Here is a 24,623-nt window from a genome sequence, read left to right on the forward strand (position 1 = left end):
GACACTGGTGCTAATTAAATTTTCATTTTATTTTCCATGACTTGTTTAAACAGCTTTTGCAAATTATTGCTAATCAGCATAATAAAACTGAATCACCTATTAGACAATTTTGTTTTGAATTAAATGGCATTAAAATAATTCTGGCTGCCTTGTGTTATAATGTGTTGCAAGAATACCAGCCGCTACAGGTAATATGCCTTAGCTTTTACACACATTTTAAGTCAATCTACGGATGTATTCACATACATGCACAAACATGCAAAGAGGCAGTGCTGTTCAGTTGAACAGGTTTCCGGCTGGATTTATCTCCCATCTCTACTGTCTTCTCAAGAGGAAATCTAAGGCAAATCTCTTCAACAACCTGAAACCTGGTTTTCATCATCAGCAAAATAAGGAGGATGTATTTTTGAGGGGAAAGAAGGGTGATCCGTGGAAATAGAGGTTTCCCTAAGCCCTATTTGCAGCCCCTTCCAGCAAGATATGATTAACGGCGGTGGGGGAGAGCCAGTTGCCCCCACTCCCCCAGAGACTTCCCTGCAGTTTCGAAGCTGTAGGACACAAATGGTGGGTCTAAAATATTAGCAGCAGCCACCAGTGAGGATCCACATGGCTCACAAAGAATGAAGAGAAATGATAGGGCCAAGTGGACCAGCTGGTAAAACCCCAGGGCCCCCAGTGCATTAGTGGGCCCTGGAAGAGGTGCCTTAGTGGTGCCCAGCAGGGCACTGGGTCTGTTGCACATGGCAGGGCAGCTTTGGGGGCAGCGGTACACAGCAAAAATTTCAGGAGCAAGTGTGAGATTTACCCTCAGAAACTGCGCTTACCTACGTGTGGGGGTGAAGGAACGTGAAGCAGTAGTCTACACATGCTCATCAGATGACTACCAACTCCTTCGCACTTAACAACAACCCTGGAGTTCATAGAATAGATAGGTTACTCATATTGTTATGTCTTAGATGACAAAAGAGAATTGCAAAACAGGAAGTGACTTAATCCAAGATGATGAGCGGGGAGGTCAAATATTTTGTGATGAAATCATAATCACAGCTCATGGCATGAAATGGAGGGTTCATGGTCTTACCCAACACCTTTTGTTGGTGTCGGCATCAGAGCTAGAGCACTGAAGCGTGTGGGACAAGGCCTGATCTTGTATAACCGGAGTCTTCGGGGAAGAGGGTACTGATAGGAGCTACAAGACCTGATCATTTGTGTTGGCTGTTCCAGTAACTGGATAAACAATCTCAGATGAGTCCGTTAATTTCCTCACGGCTTAACAGAGAAGGATGAAACAAATGCTACCTATCTCAAAAGACTTAAGATGAAAGAAGAATAAAAAACATATCATTAAAAATGGTCAGAAAAGTTTAAAGTTTCATACAAAATGTTAAAATATCTACGTTAATGATCCTTATGTACAATAAAGAAGGATACCTCCTGACATACAGCAATTTGCTGAGTTGCATTAATATCTACTTGTTAATTGGAAACACCGAGCCAGTAGAGAGCAGTAATTTTCTTCTGGCAAATACATTTCAAACTATCTCATCCAGTTTTTCTCATTAGAAACAACAGATGCTAGAAGTTAGTGAAAAAAACATTTAAAGCACTCAAGAGAAAGTAACGCTCAACCCACAATTCTATACCTACATAAATTATTATGCAAAAATAATGGCAAAAGAAAGGCAATCCCAGTCATGCAGAAGTTGCCCTTCGAACTGGACTTTCTTCCACCCTTGCCCAAAGCAGTCTGTTTCTAACAACCAGTCAAAGGGGGATTGGTAAGGTGGAAGTTGGGCATGTTATTCCTCAGCCCACATCATTTTTAAAACTTATTTTAAAAACAGCTTTATTAAGATACAACTTATATGTCATAAAATTCACTCCTTGTATGTGTATAATTTTGTTATTTTTAGTAAATTTATGGAGTTATGCAACCATCACCACAATCGAATTTTAAAACATATCCACTACCCCAGAATGTTCCCGGGTTCCACTTTGCAATTAATCCCTGCTACTACTAATGCCTCCAAGCTCTAGGCAGCCGGCAATCTACTTTCTGTCTCTCTAAATTTGCCTTTACCAGACATTTCAGAGAGATGGACTCATGCAATCTGTAGTTTTTTTGCATCTGGCTCCTTCCACATGGCATAACATTTTTGAGATCCATCCATGTGGTAGTACGGATTAGCAGTTTGCTCCTTTATTTATTTATGTATTTTTATTTTTTGAGATGGAGTTTCACTCTTGTTGCCCAGGCTGGAGTGCAATGGCATGATCTTGGCTCACTGCAACCTCCACCTCCCAGGTTCAAGAGATTCTCCTGCCTCAGCCTCCTGAGTAGTTGGGATTACAGGCATGCGCCACCACACCTGGCTAATTTTTTGTATTTTTAGTAGAGACAGGGTTTCCCCATGTTGGCCAGGATGGTCTCGAACTCCTGACCTCAGGTGATCCACCCACCTTGGCCTCCCAAAGTTCTGGGATTACAGGCGTGAGCCAATGCACCCAGCTTAGTTGTTCCTTATTTGTTGCTGAATAGTATTCCAGTGTGTGGTCAGGTCACATTTTGTTATCTGTGCACTAGCTAATCATCAGATTGTTTCAAGGTCTTGGCTCTCACGGATGATGCTGTTACAAACGACCATGTACACATCTTTGTATGGATCGCCCACATTGTTCAAGCCTTCCCACTTCCTTCCGAGTAAAACCAAAGCTTTGGCTATGGGCTGCAAATCCCTACCCTGTGTGGTTTCCTAGTACTGCGCCTTACTGCTCTCCTCTCACCCCCTGCTCCCCCGTCGCTCACACCACTGCCACCACACTGGCCTCCTGGCAATTTCTCCGACACATCAGGCATGCCCTTCCCTCAGAGTCCGTGCTCCAGCGGTGCCTTCAGCCCGGAAGCCCTGGACCCTATGCCAGGATACCCTTGTAGCTCATCTGCCCCAAATCTTTGCTCAAATGTTCTTTCTCAACCAGGCCTTCACGGGTCAATGCTATTTAGAGGGAGACTACTCTTCTTCTCCCTTTCAATCTCCCTTACCTATTACAGACAACTTCCAACTTTTTGTTATTGGAAGTGTGGGGCGAGAACCACGGACAGGCAAGACAGCATTACCAGGAGCCGGTCAGAGCTGCACAGCCTCGGTCACCACAGACCTGCTGAGCCGGGATCTGCATTTTCCAAGGTTCCCAGCTGGTCTTCAGGTACACTAAGGTGTGGAAAGCCCTGTTCTAACATACAACATGATTTACTTCTTTATTATACATATTGTTTACAGCCATAATTTTGACTAGAACGATCGTTTCACAAAGGTTAGAGATTTTGTTATTTTATTCATAATGAATCCCAGAGGCTAGAACAGTGCCTGGCACATATTCATTGAGTAAGCGGATGTTTTCCTGTAAATATCTGTAAGGAATTATCCTTCTACATTACCTGTAGAAGCCAGTGATTTAAATTAATAGTCTTGGACTTAAGCCTGGGTGGGGAACAATAGAAAAATTAAAATTTTCCACTTCTTCTGGGTAGTAAAAAATATCAGTTCACTAAAGAATGCCTTCAAAGACTAAAGTATGAGTAGAAATATGAAGAAGAAAAAGAAGCCGAAGAAGCAACACTGGACCACCTGTGGATGGCTGCCTGTCTCCCTTTCCCCGGACACGCAGCCTCCCGAGCTCAGCTGCCGTCAGCCCTGTGTGGAGCCGGCCGTGGAAACGCCCTGACATGGAGTTAGAAGCCCAAGCCAGCATTTCAGACTTGGCCTTCACTGAGCAAGAGAGCTGCTTAACCACTTAACCACGCGGCTTCAAGGGCTCCATCTGCAAAACGCAGGCTTGAACCACAGGACTCGTTATGCTCCTTCTTGTTCTGTGGTCTCTAAATCCATCCCATGGGATGGTTCTCATCCTCATTTCTAGGAAAACAAAGCCCAGGTGGAATCTCTTTTCTCATCTGCAGGACTGATGCCTTCCTTGGCCTAAATTTCAACAACAGTGTGACTATAAAACTTACCTGTGTGTGAACCCTACAGATTTCTGCAGGGGGCTATGTGGGGATGGGGGGAGATGACCCCATGGTGGGCCCTGAGTGCTGGCCTCTCGCTGTCATGCTGAGCACCCCTACCTTGCCGCAGCCTACGATCTCACTCTCCCACGGGCACTCTGTTTCCTGGAGTGTGGATCCACTGTCACTTCCCCTCACCCCATCCTTAGGCTTGGTGGGTAGTAATATCTCCTGCCCCTCTTTAGACTCGGGGGCCTAACCGGAAAACAGGTGCATTGGTAGATTTGGTAGCAGAGGAGCCCTAGCGTCCCAGTGCTCTACTTGGGCATGAGACCAAAGCCCTTAAATCCATTTTCGCTGGGCACCTACTGTATAACCAATGCTGTAAGGCAGTGTCCCCAACGCATACTGCGGCAGAACACTTGTTTTGTGGGGTGTTCAACGATATTACCTGGACAAAAGAGTCCGGAATCTAACAAGTTTGGGAAACTCTGGATTAAATAAGGTTAACTATGTTTCTTTTAGGCAGTGCTTCTCAGAGCCTTAAGATGTGAGCATGCATTGAGAATTTCCAAAATGGGAGATGTAATGGGAGGCACTCCCATAGTTAGGTAACCAGGCAGCCCCTTTTTATTTATTTTATTTTATTTTTTGAGATGGAGTCTCACTATGTTACCCAGGCTGGACTCAAACTTCTGAGCTCAAGCAGTTATCCCGCCTCAGCCTCCTAAGTCGCTGGGACTACAGGCACAAGCCACCATACCTGGCTTTTTTTTAAAAACAAAGGATCATATTTTGGAAACATGTAGGCCCTGGAGCACACAGACCCATGGGATCTCGTGGCCACCTGGCTCAGCCTATCTTCTGCAGATTTGAATCCTGGACCTGAGGGAGAAGTGAAGCAACTTGCCCCAGGGCCCCCTGGCTGACACTGTAGGCCACGCCTCCCATTTCTCAGCTGAAATAAAAGGCATGTTTTTGTTGCAAATATTTAGTTGACCATTAATTTACCTAAAACCAGTGACTCTCATAGGGACACACAGACTTTCAAGAAGAAAAATCATTAAAGTGAAAAAAGGAGATTTTCAGGGAACCGCTTTTTTTTTTTTTTTTTTTTGACATGGAGTCTTGCTCTGTCACCCAGGCTGGGTTGCAGTGGCACAGTCTTGGCTCATTGCATCCTCCACCTCCTGGGTTTAAGCAATTCTCCTCCCTCAGCCTTCCAAGTAGCTGGGATTACAGGTGTACACCACCACACCTGGCTAATTTTTATATTTTTAGTAAAGACGGGGTTTCACCACCTTGGCCAGGCTGGTCTCGAACTCCTGACCTCAAGTGATCCACCTGCCTTGACCTCCCAAAGGGCTTGAGCCACCATGCCCGGCCAACTGCAGCTTTTTAACAGCTAAGTGTGTGTTCTTTATTATCTTGAGTCCCAGGGAATAAATTAGAGAAAAAATTGTGTGTATATAATTGTGTCTGAATGTTATACTTTTTGCTAAGAGAAATAAAATCAAGGAAACAAAATGCAATAATAAACACAATCTTAAGTTGTCAATTTTCTGTAAGAGACATAATTTCATCAAAAGCATAATTATAAGCTTTACCTTGTTAATAACTTTATTGATCATAACTTTGATTACTGCAATGGACTGAATGTTTGTGACCCCCAAAATCCATATGTTGAAATTCTAACCCCTAAGATGGTGATATTAGGAGGTGGGGCCTTTGGAAGGTGATGAGGTCATGAGGGTGGGGCCCTTGTGAATGAGATTAGTGCCTTCTTAAAGGGCACTATTTCTGCCACACGAGGACACAGGAAGAAGGCAGCTGTCTGAAGCCTGGAAGAGTGCCCTCTTCAGAACTCTTAACATGCTGGCTCCTTTATCTCCAACTTCTTTCCTCTAGAACTATGAGAAATAGGTTTCTGTTGTTTAGAAGCCGCCCAGTCCATGATACTTTGTTATGGCAGCCTGAACTAAAACAGATATTATCTTGATTATATTTTCTAAAGCAAGATATATTTTGACCATAATACATGTACTAACCAACCCCCTTCTAATCCTCTAAGAGAAAACAGTGCATTAATCTTTCCAGCATTGCAGTTAACCTCATTTTGGTAGAAGAGAAAGTCCTCTGATGTCAGGGAAAAATCCAAGTTTAGAACCACAATGCATGGTATGGTGGTATGAATGGAAGTGGTATATGCATTGTCCTTCCAGGCTAGAGGGGGATCATCAACATTCTTTTGAGAGTGGCTTCCAGGTGGTCGTTCAAATCAAAGTACATGTTTCTTCTGGAAGCTGGTTTAGTACAATACGTGATGTAACTATGAAAACTTGGTTGCCTGAACTTTTCCCTCTTGGGATGTGCCATATTGCTCTAGAAACATCAGAAAGGATTATAAGTGGTCATCACCAGTCTTTTGCTTCATCAATAACAATGCAAAATGACTATTTAAAGGAGCAACACAGGTTAGTCAAACTATATTTGCATACACAAAACTGCATAATATCCAAGTGCCTGGCCATGTTATTTTCAATAAAGCCATAATCATTACTTTCTCATTTCATTATCTTTTTCATTAGCATGGGAAAACCTTTTAGTAACAGAAGTTCATTTTCTTTTAAATAAGCATGGAACTTGCCAGCTTAATAAAAACCTTCACAGACATTTCATTTAATTGTCACCAAACCATAGGATAGGTCAGCTAAGCTTTATTAGTGCCGATTCTATGACGGGGAGTGAGGGGAGAGAATAACATCCAAGTTTGCACAGCTGCCAATGGGCAGAAGTAGACGAATCCGCATTCTTTTGCTCCTGTTTAGTATTTTTGCCCACCGCACCACCCCACCCATATAACTTAGAAGGGCAAGGTACATTGTAGTTTAAATGACACATTAAAATAAAAAGTATATTAAAGTGTATAAAGTGTATGATTAATGTGTATCTTAATGTATATAAAACATATCATTTTATAAAATCAAGAAATATAATATACATAATTATTTTTATAAAATCAAGAAATATAATATATATAATTATGGAAATAATACATACCTTTCTTCCTTTATCTAGAGGCTCATGACATTAAATATCTGTCTACACTTACCGCTGTCTTCCAAAACAAGAATAAGGATTGCAAATCTTGAATTACATTGTCATGACAGTTGCATTTCTCTTGCACTATATTCAAAATTCTATACTATATCAACTGCCACTTTTTAAGTAATGATGTGTGCTAAAGGCTTTTCAAAGTGGAATGAAAGCAGAATCTACAAATACTATGTAATAAAAGAAAAGCTGAGTTCTGAAAGATAAATTTTGACCCATAAATTGACAACCAGTCAAGTTGTTACTACATGCGAAGATAATAGAAAGACAGTCTTATGCATGCATACAAGAGCTTGGAAAATAAACCATTATGTATGTTAACTGACTAAGAAATGAAGTAGAATTAAGAGCTCAAGAATGAAGGTATAAAAAGATTTGCAATGAATACTGAAATTAGTTAAAACGGAGATAAGCCCAAACACACTTGTAAATATAAATATGCCAAATTAATCCAAATACAAAAATTAAGAATTACTCTCAAAGGAGACAATATGAGGAAAAAATAATTTAAGTATTTACAATCCGGATGTGATTAAATTCAGCCTCCATAGCTGGTAATTAGCAGAGTATTAAAAAATTTGGGGGCACAGCTGGCTCAAGCAACTGGAAACAAGATGCAGGACCCCAACGCAGACACTGAGTGGAGTGACATCTTACGCAAAAAGGGTATCTTACCCCTCAAGGAAAGTCTGAAAGAACGGGAAAGGAGGCAGAAGAGGAGTAGTGCATCCTCCAGCAGTCAGTGGTGACAACACATGAAGATATGACTTTGGAAGAGCTGGAGGATCATGAAGACCAGATTAATGAGGAGGATGAACGTGCTATTGAAATGTACAGATGGCAAAGACTGGCTGAGTGGAAAGCAACTAAACTGAAGAATAAATTTGGAGAAGTTTTAGAGATCTCAGGGAAGGATTATGTTCAAGAAGTTACCAAAGCTATGGAGGGCTTGTGGTTCATCTTGCACCTTTACAAACAAGGAATTCCCCTCTGTGCCCTGATAAATCAGCACCTCAGTGGACTTGCCAGGAAGTTTCCTGATGTGAAATTTATTAAAGCCGTTTCAACAACCTGCGTACCCAATTATCCTGATAGGAATCTGCCCACGATATTTGTTTATGTGGAAAGAGACATCAAGGCTCGGTTTATTGGTCCTCTGGTGTCTGGCAGCATGAACCTGACAAGACATGAGTTGGAATGGAAACTGTCTGAATCTGGAGCAATTATGATGGACCTGGAGAAAAATCCTAAGAAGCCGATTGAAGACGTGTTGCTGTCCTCTGTGCAGCGCTCTGTCCCCATGAGGAGGGACAGTGATTCCGAGGGTGACTGAGCCTACAGCTGCCATCACATGCCAAACTTCCTTGTGACAAATTGTCTGGATTTTTTAAAAAGGGAAAAAGCAAGAATGAATCCTTCTGTTTTTTAGTTTTGTTTAAATTATGTTTCAAATCTTTACATTTTGGAAATAATCATTGCTGGAAATTCTGTTAAAAAATTTTGTTAGTAAATATCTAGGAGTATAATAGCACTTATTTAATATAACATGCAACATTTATTTGAAATAATTAATAAGCATTTAACTTACTGAAATAACAGTCATTCCCTGTAAAATCAAGGGCGAACAAGATTTTTACTACCAATGCTAGGAATAAGCATCATCCTAGATAGCCTGACTAGTGCATCAAGACAGGAAAAAGAAATAGAAGATAGCAGTGGAAGAGAAAAAATAAATGCATCATTATTTTCAAATGATGTGATAGTCTCCTGGTTAACCTAAGAAAATCAACTTAGAGACTGTTCCAATGTATAAGCAAATGACTTCAATACTTGTCCTACAGACTAATGATAATCAGTTATAAAATAAACAAGGAAAAATGCACTCAAAATACCAACCAAAGTATAAATTATGGCAGCAAATTTAATCAGAAAAATAAGAATCTTTGTGAAGGAAACAGCAGGATTTTGCTGAGAGATTTTTTTTAAAGACAAATAAATTGAGTGATAAAATATTCTTAGAAACACATTGGAAATATAAAATTCTCTACAGTTAATCTACAAATTTAATGTAATTCCAATCAAAATTCCAATGTTTTGAAAGTTTTGTTTTTTATTTTTGTTTTTTTCTTAATGAGAAGAGGGAGTTGGGGAAATTTAACTTGTAATTTGTAAAGTTTGTCTTGAAAATTAAATGCAATCACACAGCTTAGTGCTCTAGTTTTTAGTTTTTTGGTTTCTTTGAAAGGCACGTGGTCTTAAAATGGGGTGGTATCCAAAATCAGACCTAAATATAGACTAAATATAGAATTTAACATATAAAGAAGACAACATCTCAATAGGGTTGAAACAACCAATTAACCCATTGGAAAAAAATAAAATTAGATTCTTTCTTCATATACAAAAATAAATCCAGATGGATTAATAAATTAGATGTAAAACTGATAAACTACAACACTACTTTCTATGTCATAAACCACAGAGACAAGATTAACAGATTAGCTACATAAAATTCTCAAATTCATGTATGCCAATCATTTCTCTTTCCCCCCTAAATATAACAATGAAACAAAAACAAACTCACTTTTGGCTACAAGTAAGTTACTGGACAACCAGTGGTTTAAGTAGTAAAGATATTTCATTATCTCACATTACAAAAAGTGGGAAGTAAGTGGTTCCAGGTTTGGTACAGCAACTCACTGACACAAATTCTTTCCATTTTCCTCTCCACCATCCCTTATGTGTGGGCCTTGCATGCTCCCACTTGTCATCTTGTATTGCAAGATGGCTGCCACAGCTCCAGCCATTAGATCCACATTCAAGACTGGAATAAGCGGAGGGGAACAGCACCAGCCATAACTTATTATAAGGAGCAAAACCATTCTTAGAACTCTCGCCGATCTTGACTTCTGCTTATGTCTTAAAGGTTAGATCTACATCATAAGGCCTCTCAGAGATACAAGAAAAAGTAGGAAAACCAAGATGTCCTTTTGCAGTCTTGGAAGAGAAAGTCAGGCAGTGGAGAAGGATATTGGCAGTGGATGCTGGGCTAGCTAACCAACAGTGGCTGACCTACCCAGCATTCACAGAGTTAGACAAATGATGAATTGGGGTGGGGAGGTGGGGGAATTACAGTGTCTGAAAGGAAATGAAGAGGCGCATTGCTGTATAAAAGTTCTTACAAATACATATTAAAAACATTGAAAATTATGATACAGTCTAAGGATGTTGTTAGAAGTCAATTTACTAAGGGAAAAACCCAAATAACCATTCAGTAGATGAGGCAAATAATCTATTTCATCAGTAATCTAAGTAACAATAGCTTGGAAATTGACCAGGATTACAACGTTCAATGTTCTCTGTGGGCGAGGCACTCCGTGCGTCCGCTAATGGTAGCATGAACTAAAGGCTCTTGTTAATATGCATCAATGACCTTTGTAAAGGTTCACATCACTTGACACAGTAATTCCAAGAATTAGCCTAAAAAATAGGAAAATATGTAAAGATAAATGCATGGATTTTTATCAAAACATTGTTTAAAATAGCAATAAACTCAAGGCAGTAGGTTAAATAGACTATGTTATCCACTAAAAATAATGCGATGCTTTTCTACCTACGGATGTGGAAATGTCACATGAAACATTGCTGACTGGAAAAGCTACTTGATTTCTTAAACAAGGAACATGTAGTTTTTGCATCTGAAAGATATTTTTAAAGTACAGTAAAATTCCAGCTTTAGAAATCTTAATTTGTATGAATACTGTGGGAATATTTTCTTCGTGTGTTTTCCAAGCTTGATTCTTTAAACATACATTATTTCTTTTTATTGAAATGAAATTACATACAGTGGGATGCACAGCTCTAAGTGTACAATTCAGCAAGATTTTACAAATGTCTACACCCAGGTGAGCCACATGGCAATGAAGCTCCCTTGTGTCTCCCTCCAATCAATCCTCTCCCCATAGGCAACCACTATTGGGACTCACAGTATATATTATTTTCGTAATTTAAAAAATACTTAAAATTTAAATGTAAGAAAACCCTCACAGGAGAACTTGCAACCAACATACGATAATTACAACAAACTTCAGACTGAGAAAATTTGGCATGAAAAATACTGTTAGAGTAAAATGGCAGACTTTTAAAAATGAGATATCTGTCATTTTTTTAAAGGATTTGCACTCTCATTATTCTTCATCAAACCCTTCTGATTTTTCTGCTGTCATAATGGAATATGTTTTCCATACAACATTACACATGTATATACCATTTAAAGATGGAGTTCCAGGAAAGAGCAGACTTAAAGCCAGGCATTCATCTGGAAAAGTTAATTTCTTCCTCCTCATTTAAGAATGACTCTTTTTGTGTGAGTAGGGGAGGGAGGCCCAAAGACTTTGAATGAATGTCATTAGCAAAAATACACAAGGCTTCTGCCATCAGGGATCTCACAGCCCGGTTAAGGAGATAAGACTAAAGAAATTCATCTGTAGCACAAGATAGCACATTATGTGAGACCCATGTAAGCAAAAGAGTCAAGAGCCCTATTCTGCCCAGCAGTTGTAAGGATTACAGAAACAGGTGACTGTGAAAGCCTTTGTAAATCGCCTGCTGCTGCCTGACACGTGTCTGTTGTGGTTCTCACGGGGTCTGATGGAGAAGCCCAGGTGTTCATTGCTCAGTCTGATAAGTCTTGACCCTGCCCCGCATTCTGATGGCCTGTATGCTCTGAAGGAGCACAATTTCATGAGGGTTAGAGAGGGACAAGAGAAGAAACATGAGGCCGGCGCGATCCGCGCAATCACAGAAGCCCAGTGCAGCCCAGAGTGAGGGGAAAGGCAGGCCAAGGAGGCGGCCCAGTGACCAAGGCCCCAAGGTGATATCCATGTCCTGCCGTGAAGAGGAAAGAGCAGCCTGGTCTGAGAGAGCTGGTATCACCAGCAGTAAGGATGGGGAGGAGGACAGCTCGACATGTCAAGCCTTGAGCTCACGGGCTGCCAGGGGCAACCATCATCTAAGCAAGCTGTGGCCTTGCCGAGGATGGGCCGGGCCTCTGTCACTCACAGGGATCCGGCAGGCAAGCCCCGTCCAAACCACTAATCTCCACACCCTGGCCAGCATCCTTCCCTTGGGGCTGAGGAGCTCAGGAAAAGTGGTGCTGCGTCCACTTTTCCTGAGCAAGGAAAGCATCAGAACCCTGTGGTTTTTAATCCGTGGGAGCATTTTAACCCGGAGGCTTCCTGCTTGTGTAAACTTGTAAGGCCTGATACATTTATGCAGAATTTCTCCTGGTGTGAGGGAAGCACCCAACTGTTTCCAGGTGGCTTCGTATTAAACCTCAATGTGTTTTCCCCAAAACCTTCTTGCCGCACGTTGCTTACATCTGAGTAGTGGAGGAACTTTTTATTCTTGTGCCTCCAGATTTTCCCCAGAGAGTGTTCTCCCGTGGGCCCCATTCGTCCCGTTTTCAATACCCAGGCACACGCTTAGGACCTCTCAGAGCCTGCACAATCTTCTAACAAATTTTGACCCTGTAAAAGTACATGGCCAAAGAAGGTTTCTGCCCTGAAGGCCCTATGGGTGCTGCTACAGTCACGATTTTGCAGCATGGGTCCCTTTAAAACAAGCCCGGAGGAACCAAGCTGAGCACCAGAGTGAGCTCCGCGTCAGCAGGATGTCCACCCTCTCCCGACTCCTGCGCAAGGGCTTCCAAGGCCCCCACATTCCTCCGTGAAGGGGGACACACACAAACCTTTCTCCGAGGGAATGTGTGTGCTGGAGGCAAGAGCTCTCCTAGTGATGTTCTGATGTCCTGGTGTAGACTCGGTCCCCCAAAGCCCGCCTGTCCTTCTAACGGCTCAGGCCACTGAGTCTCAGACTGGCAGCAAAGGGGCACTTCCCAAGTGAGGCCCAGGGAAGCTTAAGTCTGGTAGAACCACCCATTGGATTGTCATATTTGCTGGTTGTCGATTCAGGACGGGAGAGGACCAAGAAGAGAACACAGTTGGGAGCTGGGAGGGTCGACGTCGCTCAGCCACCGCTTCTTTCTGTAACCCAGGAAGGTGGGCTGTTTCCAATGAGATAAAAAATACATCTATTCACCGGTGACTGTGTCACAAGCACATTGCTGAGCTCATTTCCATTTTTGTAAAATAAGAATGATAATACGTACTTTGAAGGGTGGTTGTGAGAGAAAGAAAGTCTAATTTCTTTCTTTTGCCTACTTCATTTCTCTTTTTCCCCTGATGGTGCCTTAATCTTGTAACACAAAGAGCCTTTGAGCTTCTTACCCAGCACAGGCCTTGGTTTCTACACAGCCAGTTCTGACACCACTTCCACCTCATCCTGTCCCCAAGGCCGAATAAGAGAGACATTTGTCGAGAGACTTCTGTTCAGTTCTCAGATCTGCATCTGTTAACTTGCTTTTGCAGATGGCTTCTCCACTGTGGTCACATTTTCAGGAGCAAGTTGAAGGTCTGAGGCCTTCACCAGCCCTGTTTTTTCAGAGCATACGGGACGAGATAACCCTGTAGCCCCACCCTGCACTGAGCCCTCAGGCCCTGCAGGGGAGGGGGCTGGCTGTGGGGGAACGTCCCTCACTGTTGGCTAGAGTCGGGGATTTTCATTATGCCGGCATCTTCCAGCTAGATGGACTGTTTCATTATAAGCATTAAAGTCATTTGATCTATTTATGATTGTAGATCAGCTGTTGTAACAAAAATTACACAAGTGTACTTTATTTTAAAGAAACTCAAAATAGAAAAAGCTGAATTTGTAATAATCCCCATGAGGCAATTTCTCCTATTATTGGGAATTCTTCACCGTAGAATTCCTCCATCAATACCTTTAAATCCAACAGAAGGACTGAGAGAGGGAGAACCTCATTTAGTCGGGTGGGCTTTAAACTGGATTCCTGGAGCAGTGGGGATTTCTGCAGACACGCCCCAGGGGACACTGCTCTGAGCCCCGACCCCTACAGCAATGGAAAACCAAACAACGAAAACCAAAACCCAGCAACTTCACTCTTCTGTTCTCTGCACCAGGCTTCATGTGTAAGGTTTGGTTTGAAGAACGGATTTTATGACTGAAATATTTTCAAAAACCGTGGACCCAGTCTAAGAGCATGTGTCACACAAACGAGGACCCCAAAGAACAGAGAAGGGAAAAGGCTTGCTCCAGAGTCAGATGTCGAATTTGCCCGCCCGATCCCAGCCTAGTGGCTGCTAAATTTTCCAAATGCTGTCTTTTTGTGAGGGTTGGGGAAAGTAAAAAGGGAGGAACAAAATTAAACAGATGTGTATTTTTAAAACATCAATAACTATCTGGAGATCCATCACAAATGAAGAGAGAGGATCACTGAATACCCTACATAATTTCATGAACACTGCTTGCAAATAGCAGTGCAAAGGTCTGAAAGTCTGAACAGATTATTTTAAAGGGATAAATGTAAAAATTTTAAGTATATACAATTAAGTACAGAGGTCCTTATAGCATATATTCATTTTTTTTTTCTTTGAGACAGTTTCACTCTTGTCGCCCAGGCTGGAGTGCAACGGCACGATCTCGGCTCACTGCAACCTCTGCCTCCAGGTTCAAGTGATTCTCCTGCCTCAGCCTCCGGAGTAGCTGGGATTACAGGCGCCCGCCACCATGCCCGGCTAATTTTTGCATTTTTAGTAGAGACAGGGTTTCACCATGTTGACCAGGTTGGTCTTGAACTCCTGACCTCAGGTAATCTGCCCGCCTCAGCCCCCCAAAGTGCTGGGATTACAGGTGTGAGCCTGTAATTAATTGACGAGAACCCATTAAAATTTAGATCACTCACTGATGGACAGAAACTCTAAAGATTCTCAAAGTAACTTTTTTCTCTTAAACACGTCAGCCTTTTCCCCTTTCCCTTTCCATTATTTGCTTATCATTTGCCTAACAGACCATTTTCACACTTAATAGTCTAAAGATAAATGTCAAACTGTCTCCTGGCCAAACTGTCAGGACATTAGAATTTGTGGAAATTTTACTCCATGCACACCTGCTGCAGGGAACAGGGAGCAGCCATTTTTTTGTAGGGCCCTTATCTATAGAAACAACATAAGTCACTCAATATTAGTCCATCAGCATCATTCTGGCTGCCCAAGTTCATATGATCCCATAAAGGAAGTACTGTCCCCGGCAGTGACAGTGGTCTGCGTCCCAGGTGACCCCTATGGGATGGCCTTGTTAGGCAAGGCCCCTAGCTCCAGGCCATCTGGTCGACCCCACCTGCAGAGAGTGGATTGGAGACTATCCCAGAAAGGAGAGATGAGGACAGGGACACTAGGATCAGGCTCAGGGAGCTACGGCCAGAGAACATTATGGTTCCAGCCACCAGGGGCAGGACAGATGCAGGATCCCCCTTGCCTGGATCAAAGAGTGGTACTGACTCTGTAAGTCAAAGCAGCGAAAGAAATGGAAATAGAAAAATTCTATATGCTAGCAACTTTTCAGCCATATCTGTCTGAGCAGTAATTAAACTTGGAGTTGAATATCAAAACAGAAAGGGTGCCATTGCTGTCAAACTGCATTTTGAGTGTCTTCGCTGCAAACGACTTGCATTTCCTGTTTCAAGCATCACTGTGATGTTTCTAAAGAATTCCTACGCATGTGGACCGAGGATGATTATTGTAATGTATGTAGGGCGCCGACTGGCTCTGGGGAGTTTTCAGTCTCCACGGGGATTTTTTAAAAGTGTATCTTTCAAGTTAAACACAGCAGGGAGCCAAGCTACAAGCGTCCATTTTTCCACCTGTGGTCACATTAAGGACCGCAGTAATTGGAACTTGACAAGGACAAGAGCTCCTGGTTTTTAAGGAATTGGGGATAGGCATGTACATTGGCAACGCTGTGTGTAAAACTGCCCTCTCCTCTGTGTTCACCACACTGGAGTCTGGGGGGCTGCAGCTGGCTGTGAATAATCCAAGACAAGGAGTCAGCTGTGCTGCCCAGCACAAAGGGCTCGTGACAAAACCTTGGTGGCCAAACTCTGAATTACTCCACCTGAGGCAAGATCCCCATCCTCATGGTGCCAGGGAGAGCAGTCCTTCCCGGGGGCTAATCCCTGTAGGTAGGGGCCCTCCTGAGCTGGCGTGGAAGACCCCAGCAGGAGCCAGGGCCTGGGGGATCTGCATGTATTTCAACATCAAATGCACTAAGCGATTCCTTCCACAAATCAAACTCTGGCTGCTGTGTCATCCTTCTTCAGGACAGGTTAAGATTCATCTAAGATTCCAAGCGAGTGAGGTGGGAGGGACACTGCCCATCAGGTGTTGACTGCAGTGGGGTGGGAGGGACACTGCCCATCAGGTGTTGACTGCAGTGGGGTGGGAGGGACACTGGCCCATCAGGTGTTGACTGCAGTGGGGTGGGAGGGACACTGCCCATCAGGTGTTGACTTTTTGTTTCGTGTCTCCCTCAGGTAATCCCTCCTTCACATTTGTCTCGTGCCACGCTGGAGGCAGAGCATTTCTGTTTGCTGCCCTTGTTCCCAGTCGCCATCTGGCCTTGCGGACTCTAAGAGGTTGGTTACCAGTGAGTCTGCTCCAGCCAGACTGGAGCAAATCCAGCAAGTGCAGAGCCTACTCTGCCCTCATGGAGATCAGTATCATCCAAGTCATCCCAGACAGCATCCAGAGGAGCAGGGCTCAGGTTGCCTCTAAAAAGACATGCTTCTAAATCCCATTCAATATGAGCATCTGCTGTGTTTAAGCAAAGCCTACCAAGAAAATAGGAGAATATCCAGATGTTTCCATGAGCAGGAGCCTTCGTTCTGACACCATTTCCAGAGAGTTATTGCTTGCAGATCAGGACCAAAATTCCCTAGAAAGGAAAGCCTTTCCCCTTCTCATTTCAGATTCCACACAGTGCACCTCATCACCTCCTTCACACCCAGAGCTCTCCTCCTAGTGAGGCCTGTTCTAAGCACCCAATGTAAAAATGCCCCCCCAACTCTCACCCACACACCCACACATGCACCCAAACACACACACACACACCCAGGAAACACACCCACATGCTCATCCAACATAATCCCAATACACATACACACTCATACACACACACTTCCACACATATACACACTCACACACACAGCATTCATACCACAGCCTGTCCAATTCCCCTTCTCTGTTCTACTTTTTCCTTTTTCTTTAGCATTTCTGACCTGAAAAACTTCCTTCCTTACTAAGTGTGTTGTTGATCATCTCACTCCCCACTGCTCAAATGAGGCCGACAGGAGTCCGTGTGTATTCACTGATGTATGAGTGCCCAGAACTACGCCCACCACCTGGAAGATGCTTCACCTGTATTTGTGCAGTGACCTTCAGACGGAAAGAAACACACAATTAGATTGTGATGGGTTTTCAATTAGTGAAGACATCTTACTACTAGATGTTTTAAAAATAAAATACTAAAATATTTGCACAGGTTCACACTTCAGTTACCTTATTTTGATGCATTATTTATTCAACAGCCTTCTCCTGTGGACTCTATTTAGGCTGCAAAGAAAAAGAGGGAGTGGAGGAAGGGAGGGTGATTCAGTTAGACAAGATGTAGGAAATCAAGAAGAGCGATCCCTCTTCATATGAATCAGGAGGTTAAGACTGCCCTGTTGGGGCCAATTCTCATTTTGCAGAACTGAGATCTCTTCCCTAGCCATTAATGACCTGAAAATCCCACACTGAGTTCTGGAGTTGCTGCATATCATGCATTATTTGATCTATAAAAGTGACCTCTCTGGGGCAGGATATTTCGCAAAATTTGGGGGATTCGAGTGTATTTGCAGTGACAGCTGTCTTGGGCAAGGGTCCCTGGTGGGTAATACTTCCTCGGATGTAGCATGACTGTGGGTGTAATGGGGATATGCCTCAAACGCCTGTCATCAAAAGAGATTCTCCCAGTCTTCCTAAAGGGGAAAACCAACACCAACTTCAATTTGTCAAAAACAAAACCAAACCAAAAATGTCTTCAGGCCTGCAATGCTGTCACACCACACCTTTTCTCCTGGGTGAACTATTCAAGGGAAGGAGTAAAGAGAAGGCCGGGAGATAGTGAGACAAATCCAGTTTTTAGAAGCTGAGACTTGCCCTAATGCTATCACCAAAACGGCTGTGTGTCTTTGGGAAAGTCATGCAACTTCTCTGATTTTCTCACCTCTAAAATGAGAGACTTGTGGGCAACATGGCGAGACCTCATCTCTACAGAAAAGACAAAAGTTAGCCGAGCGTGGTGGCATGCATACCTGTGGTCTCAGCTACTCGGAAGCTGAAGTGGGAGGATCACTTGAGCCATGATCACGCCACTGCACTCCAGCCTGGGCGACAGAGCAAGACTCTCTCTCTCAAAAATAAATAAATAATAAATAAATACATACATACATACATACATACATACATACATAAAATAATTGAGAGGCTTGGAACTAATCCAAGAGCTTTGCTTCTCCCTGGAGCCCGTCTCTCAGCCTCTGTTTCCTCAACTGTAAAATGGAAACAGAATTCCTTTCTCAAGTAGCACAATGCCAGCACAAAGTAGGCACATGGTTGACTGTGCCTCCCTCTCCTGGCTTCCTTTCCCTTGTTCTGCCAGCGCTGTGGGGGGTGTTCCTGTCATTGATTCCTGTTTCTCCCCAGTGCCTGTTGAGGGGTGGGGCGGGAGGTCCTAATGGAAGCTCTGTAGGGGACAGAGGAGTAATGAGGAGACCCCATGTGCAAGGCTTCTGCCTTTGCACTCATTGCCAGAGGGTAGAGTTGGAGAGAAATGCTCCTAGGCAGCTATTCATCATCGCAGCCATCCTTCATGGGCTCCTTCTGAACCCCAGCTATGCTAGGATGCGTCTCGTCAAAGTCCCACAACAACTCTATGGGGCAGATGCTGTTGTCCTATTCTGCAGGCCCCGAAGGGCTGAGTAAACCAGAGGTCGTGGAGACAGGATTCTGAGCAAGGCTCATTTCCCCGAGAGCCTGCGTTCTTTCTATGGCCCTTCTAGCTATGCAGTAAAAGTGGCTCCGGCTTTAGGCTGTGGAAAAGAGCCTCCTCTCCCAAGAGGCTCTGACCTCCACCATGAACCTCTGAATGATGTCTTAGCCAGGTCTTTTGCCAGCTGCTCAAAGGTGCTCTGTGGCCCTGGGTGGGCCATGCTAGGTGTGACCAGCTCCTACTGTAGGTCACAGAGGCTGTGGCCAGCTTTCTCCTCTGCACTGACGGCCACCGCCCACATCTCAAACACCTGAGCAACAGCAACACCGCCACCACTTTGGAACTTGTTAAAGATGCAAATTCCCAGCCTTGCTGCAGCCCTCCTGAATCAGATACGCTCCACTAGCCCTCCAGGGAATCCTTCACACGCTCAAGTTTGAGAGCCACTGATGTCTGACCCCATGCCCTGGATTACCGTAGCTCTAGGCTGTTGGAACAGGAGAATTGAGCTCAGTCTCCTTATAGCCTACGGAGGTGCTGACTCCCTGTTTGGTGGAGAGTGATGGGCATGTGTGTGTGGGTGGAGGGGGAGATAAGGAGAAGGTTCTATTTCCAGCAAGAACAAGATGTTTCTTCCACCAGAATTAGCACGAGACAGCCCGATCCCAGCCAAGGTAAGCCAAAGCCCCCAGGGGAGGTTCAAACCCAGGGAGTTCATGGACAGACACCAAGTGCTGCAGACCAGAGAGGGGTCAAGGGGAGAGGCACGGGCCAAGGAGCAAAGAGCTGTGACACCCAGCACAAGCACAGCCACAGACAGATCTGGGCCACCTGCTGCCCAGGGCCACCTGCTGCCGAGGAGGTGGCCACAGGGTACACAGCATATCCACCAGTTGGTGGACCGAAGCCAGGGCAGCCAGGACACCTGCCTAGGCACGTCAAGAACCGGGTGGCTGCATCTGCCCCTCTGTCATTCATCTACTACAGAGAAAAACAAGGCAGTCCTTGCTGGTCCCAGGGTGACTATATAGCTGGGAATGGGCAGGGCTGCTTGGGGAGCTGGGGTGAAGGCAAGGAATGCTTGGGAATGTCATGTCAGGGCCCCTTTGCCAGAATTCCTCATATTAAGATGACAGATAACCAGCAACATCACTTTCAGCAGGCAGTTTCTGTGATAATGGAAGCCATAATTGTTACCATGAGATGTAATTAATCTTCAAACCAATAATAAAATGCATTGATGAGCTTGTTAGTTTCTCCACAGAATGCAATAAAAGAGTGTTTGAACTCAGCAGATGTTTATCTTCTGCCAGAGGACAACCCCTTCCCATTCTTCCAGAGTAGGAATAACGTGAGAACAACCCACCTCAGTCCACAATACAGGCCAAGACAAGAGGAGGAGGGCCCCCCGCCTATACCCCAGAGGAGCAGAATGACCACCCCCCTCGAAGGGCTCGCTAACCCCTCCTCATATCAGGGAGTGAGGAGAGTGCTGAAAAGCACTTTTAAGTGCATTTTTTGTGATCACTCCTTTGTCATTTCTCTATGACAGGATCTGCCACAAAGTAACCCCAGCGGATGAGTACAGGGAGATCACAGATTGCAAGGAGGGCACTGTCAAGGCAAGGAGCTTCTCCTAGGGAGACTCCCCTGCTTCATTTCATGAGAAAATCAAAGACTTGTGTTAAGAAATTGAATTACTTTTATATTTTATGCTGGTGTGTTGAATATCATTTATTAAAATGCTTCTAGTTCAAGAAAAGCTGAAATGAAACGTGATCCTGTAACAAATCAAATTTAGATAACTAATTTGATATTTGCAGAGGAGAATGGTCAGGAAGAAGGTGTTACGTAATTTTTTATGACAAAAAGGGTAGCAGCTGTGGATAGAGCAGGAGAGAGGAGGACCTACAGCAGATGTGGAGGGAGGGGAGAGGGAGGGAGGGGAGAGGGAGGGAGGAGAGAAGGAGGGAGGATGTCAGAAAGGGAAGAAGGAGGAAGGGGAGAGGGAGGGAGAGTGCCGGAGAGGAGAGAGGGAGGGAAGGGAGTGGGAGGAAGAGTGCTGGAGGAGGGAGAGAGCTGGAGGGTGCTGGGGAGGCAAGAGGGGGTGCCGGAGAGGGGAGAGGGAGGGAGGGTGGGAGCCAGAATCAGGGAGGTAGGCAGATGCTTGAAGCCCCTTGAGCACTCTTGATGTCCAAAGGTGAGTGCTGCGTGTTGACAATGTCTAGAATTTCTTTTCTAGGCTGGAAACTTCAGGGAACAAAGATTTCGATGAGCAGAAAGCTGAAGACCCGAACTGATCTTGAAACTTCTACTGTGGTACCCTTCAAACGGTTCTCCATACTTCAGCAGGAAGGATCCTATAAAAACCCAAATATTATCCCCATATCCTTACTCTACTGAAAACACTTCCAGGCTAAACTCCTTAACAAGGCTTAAAAGGCCATGCCTGACCTCCCCAGCCTCCTCTCCAGCTTCAGCTCGATCCTACTCTCCCTGCTCTCAGAGTCAGGCCTCCCTGGCCTTGTCCCCAGGCTTCAGGTAACCCACACCCCTCCTGGCCCCAGAGCTGCTAGCCCAGAGCCTGTCTGCTCTTCTGACATCCTTTGCCTCCTGTCCACTCCTTTTCCTTAAGATTTCAGCTCAAAAGGCACTCCTCAACAAAGTTACTCCTTTGACCAGGTCAAAGCCCTTAAAGTCACAGCACCCTGCCCCTTTACTTCACTCACCACATGAATCTGGCCACTTACAGATGTGTGTGTGTGTGACTGGTTTGTGTGACTGCTGACCACCTGTAAGCTCCCTGTGGCTAGGAACATGTTGCTGCAATTGTTACTCCCCACTGTCCAGCCTACCTGGTACATTGTAGGTGCTCAGTAAGTGCTAAATGAATGAAGGAGTGAATAAGTGAACGAATAAAGGAAGGAAGGAATAAACGAAGCCATTTGGTCTGTTATCGAGTACCGTATCCTTTTTTCCATATATCTGTTGAACCCCTAATAATCCCACTGCTGCATTATATCTTTGTGAGGTAGGGTGTCACCTCCATAAAGAGCTTTGCTGCCGGAGTTAGAAAGCCTTAGATTCAAATCTCTAATCTCCCCCCTACCTACCGTGTGGCCTCAGGCCGATAACCGAATTCCTTCTGAATTCAGTTTTATCACCTCTATATTGGAATTATAAAAATACCTAACTCGCTCAGTTGTGTAAACTATGTAAGACGCCCTCAGCCACGTGGATGAATGACAGTAACGTTCCTGAGCTCTTGCTCTTAGCCAGGAATGTTCTAAGGTCTTTAAAATGTATCAGCCCATTTTATCCCCTGCAACCTGATGGGGTAGGTGGTTGTAGCTTTTCCACGTTGCAGATGAGGAAACTGAGACCTAGAGGAGCGTGAGAGGGCACAGTTGCTAAGTAGGTTCTGACTTCACCTGCCCGCTTTCTGAGCCCAACACCCTAGGTCTCCTCCCCGCCCTGCCTCTCACATAGAGAATGCTCACCGAAGAAAGCTGCTGTTTACTTTATAGAATCGGGAAAAGTCACAAAACAATGAGGACGAGTAACAGCCACAGTCTCACGTTTCACTTCTCTCTTCAGTCCAGAAATCTGCATGACCATGGAGACAGCTTCAGGGAACTCCAAGAAAATACTCTCCCGCTGCAGAGGTGACCGTCCCAGGAGGGAGAGTGACCTTGGTTCACTCTCTTTGGCCACACCCTGCCCTACGCTGTCCAGATGAGGTCCAGGAAGGCTCCGGGACAGGAGACAGCAGTGGCTTCTCCACTCTGTATTCAGCCTCAGGGAACTGGATTACTCCTCAGAAACAACCGCAGAAGGAACTCAGCAGTCAAGCAGAAATGCCTGTCAGCGGGGTGTCTTCTGGACACTGACGCTGGTTCCTTCCTCCTTGGAGTGAGACCTGCCATTTCCCAACAAGGGCACCAGACCCCGACTCCTACAGTACATAGATGCATACTCAGGTTTGCTGAGAGTTGGTGGGGGTGGCTGGCAGGTGAGAGGCTCTGCAGGGACAAAGCCATCTGAGTATACCATGGCCAGTAAATGTTTGCTGAAGAATGGAAGAATGTGTAGCCAGTCAAGAGTCAATGTGGTATCTTTTGTGTGTCTCATCTTCAGGAGTATTTTTTGTTTAATTCCAGTTTATATTTGATGCTCAGCAACTTTTTATAATCAACCAACTTCATTGTGTACCTTCTACCTAACCAGACCTATGCCAAGTATTGGTCACAAAAAGATGTGTAGCATGAACTGTCCCTCCAAGTAGGGTTTTGGTAGCTAGCCTCCAAGGTGACCCTCAAAAATGCCCACTCCTGATGTTCACAGCCTTCTGTGCTCCCCTCCCGCATTATATCAGGATTGGTCTGGGTGCTCAATAGAGTAGGATAGGAGTGCTGATGTGCCACTTTAAAGTCTGGATTATCAGAGATGGTGCAACTTCTGTCCTGCTCTCTTGGCTACTCACTCATGGAAGCCAGTGCTACAATGCCCTGTGGAAGGGACCACATGGTAGGGGATAGGGAGGAACTGAGATCTCCCCCCACACACAAGAGTGAACTTGGAGCCACACACAAGAGTGAGCTTGGAGGCAGAGTCTCTGGCCCCAGGGGAGCCTTCAGATACCCACAACCTTGGCTGATAACTTGGATGCCCTTAGCCAGGCCCACCCAGCTAAGTTGCTCTCAATAAGTATATTAGATAATAGATGCTTCTCGTTTTAAGTTGGTATGTTTTGGTGAAACTTGTTGTGCAATAATAGATAACTAACACCGGGGTACAATCTAGTTAAGAAGGTTGACCATACAATTTGAGAAAAAAATACGTGTAACTTAATAAGAGTCAAACAAGCCGCAGAAGCAAAAGGGATCCATGTCCAGGAAAGAGAGAGACAGACTGATTTCTGAGCTAAGAAGTCCACCAGAAACTCCATCTAGGAGCTTGCTTCTTACAGCATTTGTTCAAATGAACCCCCCTTTGTCCTTCTCTAAAACCCAGAAGCCACTCTGGTCAGGAGCTTTGCCAATAGGGCTGACGACTGCCTGGTACTCCCTGGTACAGACACACGGGTTGTTAGAAATTTGAACATGAAAAAATGCTCATCATCACTGGCCATCAGAGAAATGCAAATCAAAACCACAATGAGATACCATCCCACACCAGTTAGAATGGCGATCATTAAAAAGTCAGGAAACAACAGGTGCTGGAGAGGATGCGGAGAAATAGGAACACTTTTACACTGTTGGTGGGATTGTAAACTAGTTCAACCATTATGGAAAACAGTATGGCGATTCCTCAAGGATCTAGAACTAGATGTGCCATATGATCCAGCCATCCCACTACTGGATATATACCCGAAGGATTATAAATCATGCTGCTATAAAGACACATGCACACGTATGTTTATTGCGGCACTATTCACAATAGCAAAGACTTGGAATCAACCCAAATGTCCATCTGTGACAGACTGGATTAAGAAAATGTGGCACATATACACCATGGAATACTATGCAGCCATAAAAAAGGATGAGTTTGCGTCCTTTGT

At 44.3% G+C, this 24,623-nt stretch overlaps 1 pseudogene; it reads left to right on the forward strand.

Annotated features, from left to right (window-relative positions):
* The first annotated feature begins 7,734 nt into the window (after window positions 1-7,734).
* Window positions 7,735-8,453, forward strand: LOC104661224 (annotated as a pseudogene).
* The last annotated feature ends 16,170 nt before the right edge of the window (window positions 8,454-24,623 follow it).

This window comes from Rhinopithecus roxellana, chromosome 4 (assembly GCF_007565055.1).
Source record: "Rhinopithecus roxellana isolate Shanxi Qingling chromosome 4, ASM756505v1, whole genome shotgun sequence".
NCBI classification, from domain to species: domain Eukaryota; kingdom Metazoa; phylum Chordata; class Mammalia; order Primates; family Cercopithecidae; genus Rhinopithecus; species Rhinopithecus roxellana.